This window comes from Chrysochloris asiatica, unplaced genomic scaffold (assembly GCF_000296735.1).
Source record: "Chrysochloris asiatica unplaced genomic scaffold, ChrAsi1.0 scaffold00104, whole genome shotgun sequence".
NCBI lineage: Eukaryota > Metazoa > Chordata > Mammalia > Afrosoricida > Chrysochloridae > Chrysochloris > Chrysochloris asiatica.
The window spans coordinates 1,477,091-1,488,719 of NW_006408622.1; positions in this window are offsets into that span (position 1 = coordinate 1,477,091).

Consider the following 11,629-nt stretch of genomic DNA (forward strand, 5'->3'; position numbering starts at 1 on the left):
AAGAAGGGATCTTCAGCTAAGCTTTGATCATTATTAGCTGTCATCGAGTCCACCCCCAACTCAGGGTGACAAAGCATGGTCTGGTCCTGTGCCATTCCAGAATTGTGACCCATAGGGTTTTCCCTGGCTACTTAATTTCTGGAAGAAGAGTGTCAGGCCTTTCTTCTTAGCCCATCTTAGTCTAGCAGCCTCACTGAAAGATGTTCAGCATCATAGCTACACACAAGACTCCACTGTCAGACAGGACATGGAAGGGCATCAAACCTGGGTCTCCCGTGTGTGGAAGATGAGAATCCTACCACCTCAGCTTTGAAGATGTCTAGAAACTCACCTGCAGGCAAGGGGCAAGGTTCTCTGAGCAGATGGAACAGCATGAAAACCCACAGGACCCAGAAGTGAGAGGCATTGTAAACAGACTAAACAGTCCATCCTGGGCACTTCCCAAATTACTGAGGTATAAAATTCCCTTTATGATCTTGAAAATGTTATTGGAGTCATTTTACTCCCCAAGTCCATAGATTAAAGTACAACTTTAATCATATGTAAATAAGTGTGTTTTACTCATCATGCCAGCATGTATCTACAGCTATCAAGAATTGATCTATAGCCACCACATAACATGGATGAACCTTAAAGACATTATGCTGAGTGAAATTAGGCAGTCACAAAAGGAGAAATACTGCATAGGACCATTATTGTAAAAGATTAAGAAAAAGAACCCACATGAAAAGGGGGGAATTATTTGCCAGTTACCCGGATGTATAGGGTGGGTTGAGGGGAGGGAGGGGAAGGTGGAACACAAGGTAGGCAATAGACACAGGATAGATTGGGTGCTGGGGATGGGGGCCAATACACAAGAACGGGGAGGGGAATGGAAGAACAAGGAGGATGGGAGAATAGTTGGGCAGATTTGCATGGGCTAAGCGGGACAGAGGTAAATAATGATGTATGCACAACCTTGGAACAACAGGGCTCTGGGGTACAGGGATTGATGCATGGTTGGAATGGGTAAAAGAAGGGAAATAATGTTAAGATGCTTGGCTATCTTTTGAATCTTGGTTTCCCTTGCCTTCCATTGTAAAATAGACACTTGAGGGGTAGAGAAAGGAATAGCCAGAAATATCACCATAGAAAGCTTGTAAGTCCGTCTTCTGCCAATAACTGATTAGAATACCTAAAATGGGGCTAGAACTTGCCCAGTGAAGGAGGCTTCCTTCAGAGGCTTTATATTGCATAAAACCATAGGTGGAATCCTGAACCCCATCCAGAATTTTCTAGGGGGAAAATTTCCACTTAAAAGGACAAGCAGACCAGCCTGGAGTGGCTAGAAGAACAGAAGATACTTTTTGAAAGAAAGACCAGCAGGAAAATTAAAAAACAATAATGGCAGTCCGATTGACTACTACAAGAACAAGCAAGTTGCTCGCCTAGGAGCCATTAAGTCAAGTTGCCAGGTCCACTCAGGGTAAAACCCCTTCTAAGACTAAGACTCAAGAGGAATACAGAAGCAGGCATGTGGTCTGGCTGGTGACCACATTGGTCACTGATAAGGGGAAGTGGTGGGGGGGGAGGGGGGGCGGGGACAGCAATGAGGTTGTGAACCAAGTCCAACCATGTTCAATAGACTCCTGTGAACCCGGATTCAGACCTGGTTGGCTAGCAGTATGGCAAGACCTGGGGACTCCTGGGCTCAGAGACAGTGACATGGCCACAGAGGGCTAGAGTAGAGAGTGAAGCATCCAGCTGATAAGAAGTTAGGGGAGATGCACAGGAACACCCATACTTGCAGATAGTACAAACTTTACCTGGCTACAATGGCTGCATGATCAGAACTCAACTAGAAAAAGAAAGAAGAGGGAAAAAAGAGTAATCTGCTTCAATTTGATTAATTTGACCTATACTTATGGATGTAGTAGCTCCAAACAGGGAATCTTTACAGCGAGGATCATTCCCACCCCCTCAGTATGCAGAGTTGACAGAGATGGGCAACTTAAACATTAGCTATACAAAATGGAGGAAGGCAGCTACAAAGGCAAGAAGTGACTGGCTTACAAAATTTCAAGAGGGAGCCTAGTTCCAGAGGGTATGGGGGATGGTAGACTCTCCACTGAGTGGGTTCCAATCTGCCTAACAGGGTTGATGAAAGGAGATGGGGATAAGACTCTTGTGGTTCAATAGCGAATAATTGCTGTCAGGACAGACTGTGAGGGATGAAAATGTAAAGGTAGATGTTTTGTAACAAAAAGAGGGGAGTGGTTGATTTTGCAGTCCAGGAGTGGAGGTCCCTGGGACCATCAAGGGACAGTGAAGTGCAGGACCCTACCCAGAGAAATGGTGATACTGGAGATGGAGGCAGAGATCGTGACATAGAGAGATGGAGCAGCTTGGGACTCTGGACTCGGGAGGGAGAGGGGCAGTGCTGGTGGCCAGGGGGCAGGCTTGTGGATTTGGTTGTTTGATGAATGTAAAGCTAATGTTCTCCCATGTAAACTATCACATAAGTCACAATAAAAAATTAAAAAAAAAAAAAAAAAAGATTTGATCTACAGCTGAGAGTGAAGCCAGAGCTTCGATGGCTTGATGATCAGAACTTGACTAGAAGAAAAAAATTTTTTTTAATTTTTTTAAGTTTTTGATAAAGGAAACAAGTGTAAATTGTTACAGTTTGATGAACTTGACCTATATTTATGAATGTAGTAGTTCAAAATGCCAACTGAGAGGGAAGGAGTCTTCCCATCAAGGATCAATCCTATTCCCTCTGTACACAGGGTTGGTAGGGATGGGCAACTTAGACATTGGCTACCTAAAATGCAGTGTGGAGGGGAGCTGTAAAGGCATGAAGTGACTGGCTTAAAAATTTTCAATAGGGAGTTTTGTTTCAGAGTGTGTGTGGGAAAGGTAAAAAAAAAAAAAAGAATTGGTCTAGTGTGTGGAGAAAGGTTAAAAAAATAATAATAATAAAGGAATTGACCTATAGATGATGCTTTGGCAGAACATAGATCTCCATGGCCCCTGGGACCCAGGACTCCCCTGAGAGGGGATTCTAGACTAGGGCAGTGAGCACACTGAGAGGTGAGCAGGACCATCATGTACACCTTTGTCCTGCAGGCAGAATACCTTGCATGGTGGGGAAACAAGATCCCTGGATGCATTGAGGAAGTGATCTAGAAAAAGGTGCAAACCTGACCTATTGGGAGGCTGCTGCAACAGTCCAAGGGAAGAAAGAGAATGAGAGTAGGGGCAGCATGGTAGAAACGAAGGCACGTAATTGTGACAACCAACACATACATGCCACTCAAAATCTACTATGTACTACCTGACATATTCGTCTATGCCAATTCAATCCTCACAGTCACCCTACGTAGTAATACTCATCCTGCCCTGTTTTCTAGCTAAGTAATCCAAGGCACTGAGAGGCTAACCATCCAAAGACAGTACAGCTGCTGCACTGGAAGTGAATGTTAGCTGTCAGGTGACGCCAGATACTCTGTTTCCATGGCCTGGGCCAGCAGGTTTGCTGCCTCCACCAGTGTAAGATGGCTAGGATGCAGGACTGACAGGCCTTGAGCTCTGGTTCCATGTGGAAGGCAGGAGCAAAGAGGACTGTGTTTTCTAACACAGAAGTATGGGATGACAATGAAGAAGGCAGGAGAAGTTTGGAAGGTAGGAAGAGGAGGATGAAGTGGATGGTTTCAGATATACTGAGCCTTTGAGACAAGCTTTGCTTCTCTCTACTCTCCCTAAAGCCTTAGCTTTCTGCCCCCCTAATAGGAGTGTAACTAGAAGAGAACAGATATGCCTCTTGCCAATGGATGACTTCAGATTCCATCCTCGCATGACAGTATGAACCACATGCAAACAATTGGAAGAAATTGGAAAAGGGGGCCCCTGTTTTCAGTACATGCCACCCCACTTTATCTGACCCTTGCCTGTTGCCCTAAGGTTGGGACCTGCCTCATGGCCTTCATCAGAAGGCCTGTCAATTCTAGGAGAAGGATCAGAGAGGCAAGAGAAAGTTGCACAGAAGATGAAATCCACCCCCTTCAGGTCCTGCTGCCACAGCCAGGGCCGTCAGGCAGTTAGCAGACAGTCATTCTGTCTCCTAGCAGGAGAAAGCAAGCAGATGGCGATCATGAGCCTGCCTGCTTCACCAAGCACATATCAGCTCACAGCCTTCTGGTGAAATCCCTGAGGATGGAAATTCTTAACACCTTGCAGAGATGGGTAGACAGGGTGGGGGCGTGTCTCAGCCAAGTCCCTTGGTCTCTTTATACAGCGCTAATGTCATCATGTCAGTAAGCATTCCCGAAGCCCTTCAGACAGGCAGAGACATCTGGCATGGCCCTGCTGCTAGGGTCATGTATGTCCACTGCAAGAGAAAGCCCAGTATTTGGTTAGCGAGAAGGAAGGAGAGACTGATTCCATTTGACTACTTGGTGGTTGTCATTGCTGTTGTTAAGTTCTGTTGAGTTTGTTCCAACTCATAACAACCCTATATAGGGTTTCCGAGGTGTAGCTGGTGGGTTTGAACTGCCAACTTTGTGGTTATCAATCCAGTGTGTATTCTACAATGCCACACCAGGACTCCGACTAGTTGGTTAAGGAAGAGAAATTCTGTAAAGCATGGTAAATATTCTTGCTCCATCCTCCCTGCAAAGATCAAACTGATGTATTAGAGCTACAGCCTGGCCTCAGTAGCAGGCCCCTTGTGGAGTCAGCAGCCCGGGATTGGAAACATGGTGCTCTTACTGTCAGTAATACTGGAAGACACAAGGTAAGTGAGGCCCTGAGCCTCCAGTCATTCTTCAACATATTCCCTGTTTAGTGGCCGTCTGAAGCCCTTTTCTCTGAGTCTGTTGTCTGGTTGAGTGTCTGTCTGACCCCCTCCTGTATAAGGTGCAGGAGAGTAGAGACTTTGTCAGCCTTGTCTGCAATGAGACCTCACAGCAGGGAATTAATGAAGATTTGTGAATGAATGAGTGATCGGAAACAGGATGATCTGAATTTTAGTGTCTTTTCTCTTCTTGCCAACATTAATGGAGAGAGAGTGGCTTGGCTTTAGAAACAGCAGCTCCAAGCATGAAAACAGGTCCACACTCAGCTCTGACCTGCAGCCTTCCCTGTCCCACTCAGATCTAAGCAGCTGTTGCCCCAAGGCCCTGTCTGATGAGACCCATGGGGGCTATGCACTATTCACCCAGGCCTAGAGGCAGACCCAGACTTCTGGAGGCTTGCAAAGTGTGACCTTAATCAACTTCCTTCTCTTATTTGAGCTGAATCTGCCCATCTGTAAGATGAATGGCTAGACGAGACCACTGTAAGTTGCCTTCTGCCTCTAACATTCTACAGACATCTGACTCCATGTGGAAAGGTCACTCAGTCCACACAGAGTTCACTAACCAGAGCCTGCCACCTGGGCATGCTGCTAACCACACTGCATCTGACACCTGACATTTTCACTCCTCAGTGGACTGGAAATCTCATCACGTGGTCTCCCAGCTAAGCAGACTTTTCCAGAGAATGAGAACCTGTTCTGTGCCAGCCCCCAGGATGTGACCCCATGCTCCGCCTGGGCTGTCCCCCTGTTTGGCCCAATGTAATACTTCTTAGTCTGCCATTTCCATCTGGGACCAGGTATGGATTCTGTGTTTCTGTTGCACTAGTTTGAACCTCAGCTGCTCTTGAACCTGTGTTGGGCTCCCCGGCAGCCCGATCACTCAGCAAAGGGGGACTTCTAGTTGTGCAGAGCCTGAGATTCCTCCTTAACCAGAGGGAGGGGACACATGAACCGTTCCCTGGACAAGCAAAGAGGCAACTAAAGATCTGTTTGCTAATTGTGCAGCTCGTATTCTTCTTTTCCTCCAAGAGGAAACAAATATTTTGAAGAACTGGATTTTCAGAGAAGGGACATTACTCAGCAGGTCTGTTCTCCAGAGCTCCCCAAGGTGAAGGCAGAGCAGGGTAAAGGCCAGAAACATCATATTAATAATAGATGCAGGGCTGCCTCCAGGCTCACTGTCATCTGTGCAGTGTCTCACAGAAGCCCAATTAGGGCTGAGTTATAGTAATCAATAGACCAGCAGGATTTAGATCCAAACAAAGAAGACAGGGCTCAGTTTCACAGAGGGAAATTTATGATCAAGAGACATACTGGCATAAGTGGAGGATACTTTTGCAGACTTCAGACTCTCTTGGGTCTGGAAAGCCTGCAAGAAAATGTTCTATACTCACAAAAACACAACTGGCCCCATTTAACCTGAAACACTAGGGCCCTCTCTCAGAGGAGGCCTGAGAAGTAAGTGTTTAGTACAAAGCACTATGTTGCAAAGGAAAAAGAATGACTCTAGGATCAATCAGGGTCTTATCCTGCTGACATCTGATTGGCTGGGTGGCCAATCTCTGAGCCTTGGCATGCAAAACATCTATTCCATGGGCCTACTGAGAGTACCTGGAAGCTCTCACAATTCCTGGTGCACTCAAGAACCATTCTTCTTCCTTACCTCTCCGTTCCTCTCCATGACACCTGGCACCATCCCACCTCCATGCTTCTGACCATGCTGCCTGCTTCTCCTTGAATATCCTCTCTGCTGTTGCTTCTTTGTAGAAATAGGGATCCACTGGTTACAGGTAAATGCAAGCCCTCTCCTCCATCCTGCCTTCCTTGGTTGTCCCTACCACACATGGACAGTGTTCCTCAAGGCACCTGTGCACACACACATAATCTTTCCCATCTTCCCTTTGAAATACAGCCCTTTTCTTGCGCTCAAACCTGGTCTCAGCTGACAGAACAAAGTGGGCTTTCCTGAGGACCAGCTCAGAGCCCAGCTCAGGCCTGGGCCATCAGCACATGAGCCCACAGCCATCAGCACCTCTGTATGCCTGACTCACACAGGGATCATCTTAAAGCAACCTGAGGGACTAATACCTGCCTCAGAGTAGTCAACTCCTCCAGCACCCCACTGGAAACCACGTGGGACATCAGCTTTGCAATGGGTAGAGGGAGTCTTATTTCTGAGCGCCTTTCTTTTTATTCTGTGTGGCTTTCTTTCTTTTTTTTAACATTGTCAATATTTTATTCAGCAAGGATTCCTCATTCATGGTATTTCCAAAACGTTAAGCTAATCCAGAACAGGGGAAAATGGGGTGAGGGAGAAAGAGAAGGGAATAGACAGAGGCTGACTTATGAATGGCTAATTAATAAGCAAAAACTGATCATGACTAATCAGGAATCTTGGTCCAAATGGGCACAACAATTGTTTCAGTGAAAGCTGCTAAGTTATATTTACCTCACTGAAGACACAGCCAAACCACCAGTGGGATTTTGTCCTAGTGTGCTCACACTGGAACACAGGCCTGGCGGGGAAACAGCATATTATAGCTGGAAGTTGGAGCTTCTGAAGTGTGCAAATGTCTGCCATGCTAAACTGTTCTCCAAAGGTTGGAGGTTTGGGTCCATCTGGAGTTGCCACAGAAGAAAGGGCTGGCCATCTAGTTTCAAATAAACAACCAGAATAAACCCTGTGAAGCCCAGTTCTGTTCTAACACACATGGGGTCAGCATGAGACAGAAGCAACTCAATGGCAACTGGTTTATAGATGAAAGTTAGTAAAGAGAACTGAACGCAAGAAACCTGGGGTGTGTGCTTACTATGCACATGGTCTTACTTCTCATTACATTTGCATAAAAGTGCACTCTTGTTGACTCATTTTACAGATCAGATAGCAGAGGCCCAAAGAAGGGACAGGATTTATCCAATGCCACATAGATAATATCTGGGCCCTCTCAGGTACCATTTCTGTGTGGAGAGACTGAGGGGAAGGCACATGCCCCTCAATGTCAACAAATAGGTCTTTCCCCTGATGGAGCCCTTGACCATAATCTTAGCTTTTGTCACTCTGCTTTGGGGTTGTTATCATTTAAATGTCATTTGAAGGAGTCAAATGAGCCAAATCTCAATCCTCTTTCAATTCAGGTCAGTAAGTATTTAGTGAACACCTTCTATGTGGTCTGAAGTCACTTAGACTGTAACTGGCCATCGCCTCAAAACCTAGCATTCCTGGGGACTTGCAACCAAGATTCCTCCCTCCTGGCTTCCAGGAGCCAGGACTCCCCTGCAAACATCACCCTAAAACCCATTCCCACACCTATTTGCTTTTCTAAGTGTGAGCATGAAACCATCTCCTTTCCCATCCAGGAGACAGAATATCAACTGACCCCTGCCTCTGCTCATGCCGTTGGCTTTATCCATCAGAAGAGGCCCCTCATTCCATTAGCGTAATCACTGCAGGAGAGCAGAGGGCACCATCCTTAAGAGCAGAAAATATTCCATGCCCTGACAGCGGAAGTTGCAGAAATAACTGATGTCTCATTTTACCTGGAGCTGAGGTGGCTGTACCAATGTCACACTGCACATGTAGAAGGCAGAGCCTGATCCCAGATGGCATAATGAAAAGCAGAGAGAAATCATCCCTTCCCCTCCCCCAAACTTGACTCCCATCCCCAAGTCAGACAGAACCCTCAGGTACTTTTCACCATCTCATGCCCAATAAAGCCCAGGTGGTAAGTCTCATGGGCCTACTGGGTTCCATGGTGTCCTGGTATGGCTCTGTAGGATAAGCACTGGAATGTTAACTACAAAATCAGCAATTCAAACTCACCAGTTGCTCCTCAGAAAGCCTATACAGGGTCACTATGAGTCAGAACTGACTCAAAGGTATTTAATACTTGCAACAACTGGGTCCCAATTGCTGGTACCCTTATTTCTTCATTTTCATCTTTTGCTGGAAGAATGCTCACACTAATATTACTGAGGCTATACAGCTGAAGGGAGGGTGGATGGAACAAAGGAAGGGTGGAAAGATGGAAGGATGAGTGGATGGGTAGATAGATAAAAAGATGATAAGGCCATCAGACCCCTTATGACTTCCAGACCTGTGTGGACATCTCTAAAATTACACCCAGTCTTGGTTCAAAATGCTAATAAAATAATAAAAACTAAAAGTCTTAAGCTTCCTTCCCCAAAATTCATTAAAAGGACTCCAACCTATGATACCTAAACACCAACTTCTCTCACTTCCTCTACTCTTCTCTGTCCCCAACACATCACTTCTTCCTGCTTTGTCCAAATCCCCCAGCACTCCAGAACCTCCCTTTCACAACCCCTAGAGAAAAACTTGCTTTCCTAGCCCACCCTCAGCCTTTTCCCTCCTTGCTCCTATTCTATGCTCCCCCCAGTCTTCTCTTCCTAATCATCTCCCCTGCAAACCTCTCTTCTCCAGGACTGTCTTTTTGACCCATTCTCTTGTTCTGCATCACCAAGGTCCAGTGTAAGCCTATGAGAGACAGATTTTCCTCAGAGGCCAAGGAGAAAGAGCAGAGAAGTCAAGAAACATAAACAGCGTCATCCATCCTTATGGGAGAGGGAAACAGGGACTAAAACAAGTGTTCTGTAAGACAGGATAACTCAGCCATCAAGAGCTGAGACCCACAGAGTCTGGATCTAGACATCAATCCATACAAACTATGTGCCCTCAGGCAAGTTGTAAAACCTCAGCAGGAAGATGATGGCCCTTAGGGCTGTTGGGTTAAAGTAGCTAATATATGAAAGCACTTAGAACAGTACTTGACACAGAATAGATGCTAGTCGATAGATAGATAGATAGATAGATAGATAGATAGATAGATAGATAGATAGAGATATTGATAAATGATCAGTGGAAAAAAAGGCTAGAAATCATTTTGTTAAACTCACCTGCCTTCCCACCATATTCCCACCAGGTAATTGACAAATCCTCATATATGAGGGGGCTTTAAAAATTTCATGGAATGTTCATGGATAGGAAGACTTAAAATTGTGAAAATGTCAATACTACCCAAAGCAATCTACAGACATATCACAATTCTAATCCAGATTCCAACAACGTTTTTTGAAGAGATGGGGGGAAAAAAATCATGAACTTTATATGGAAGAGAAAGACGCCTCAGATAAGCAAGGCACTGCTTAAGAAGAACAAAGTGGGAGGCGTGTCACCCCCAGATTTCAAAACGTACTACACTGCCACAGTGGTCAAAACAGCCTGGTATTGGTACAATGAAAGATACATAGATCAATGGGGCAAAATTGAGAGCCTAGAAGTAAATCAATCCACATACAGTCAACTGATCTTTGACACAGAACCAAGATACATTAAATGGGAAGAGACAATCTCTTCCACAAATAGTGCTGGCAAAACTGAAAATTGATTTGCAAAAGAATGAAACAATACCCATATCTCACACCATATAAAAATTAGCTCAATATGGATTAAAGATCCAAATGTAAATCCCAGAACTATAAAGATTATCAATGAGAAAATAGGGACAAACTTAAGGGCTCTAATATTACGGCATACATAGACTATCAAACATGACAAAACAATACACTAACAATAGCGGACAAAACAGATGACTGGGACACTCTAAAAATTAGAAACGTATGTGCATCAAAAGATTTCACCAAAAGAGTAAAAAAGGGAGCCCACGGACTAGGAAACATTTTTTTGCAATGACATATCAGACAAGGGAGTAATCTTTAAAATTTATAGGAAGCTACAATGCATCTACGGAGTCCTGATATGGCACTGTGGGTTAATGTGCTAGACTGCACAATCAGTTTGAACTGCAAGGTTGGTGGGTCAAGCTCACTAGTCGCTCCTTGGAAACCCTCTAGAGGGTCGCTATGGGTCAGAACCGACTCAACAGCACTTAATAACAACAACAATACAGCTACAATAAATAAATAATCCAATTAAGAAATGGGCACAGAACATTAGCACAGACTTCACCAAGGAAGACAGTCAGGTAGCCAACAAACATCTGAAGCAATGTTCATGATAATTAGCCATTGGAGAGATGCAAATCAAAGCAACAATAGGATGTCATCTCACACCAGTAGTAACAGCAAAGTTTTAAAAAAACAGAGGATAACAAATTCTGGAGAGGGTGTGGAGACACTGGGATCCTCCTACATTGCAGGTGGGACTGTAAAATTGTTCAATCACTCTAGAAAACGGTATGGTACTTCCTCCGAAAGTTGGAAAAAGAAATACCTTATGATTCAGCAATTCCTCTACTTGGTATATATCCACAAGAAATATGAGCCAGCATCCAAGTAGATATACGCACACCAATGTTCATCGCAACACTATTCACAATAGCAAAAAGATGGAGACAGCCTAAGTGTCCATCAACATAAGAATGGATAAATAATCTTTGGTACATACACACATGGAATACTTTGCTACCTTGAAGAATAATGATGAAGCTGCAAAAACACTCATAACATGGATGAACCTTGAGTACATAATGCTGAGTGAAATTAGTCAGGTACTAAAGGAGCTCTGGTAGCATAGTGGTTATGAATCAGGCTGCAAACCTTAAGGTCAGCGATTCGAAACTACCCACCGCTCCACAGAATAAAGATGAGGCTTTCTACTCCTGTAATGATTTTCACCCTCGGAAACCCTGTACAGGGTCGCTATGAGTCGGAACCGACTCGACGGCACTTAACAACAACAAAGGACAAATAATGCATAAGTCCATAATTATAAAAGCTTAAGAAAAGATTTCCATAAGAAAAGAAAAGAATAAT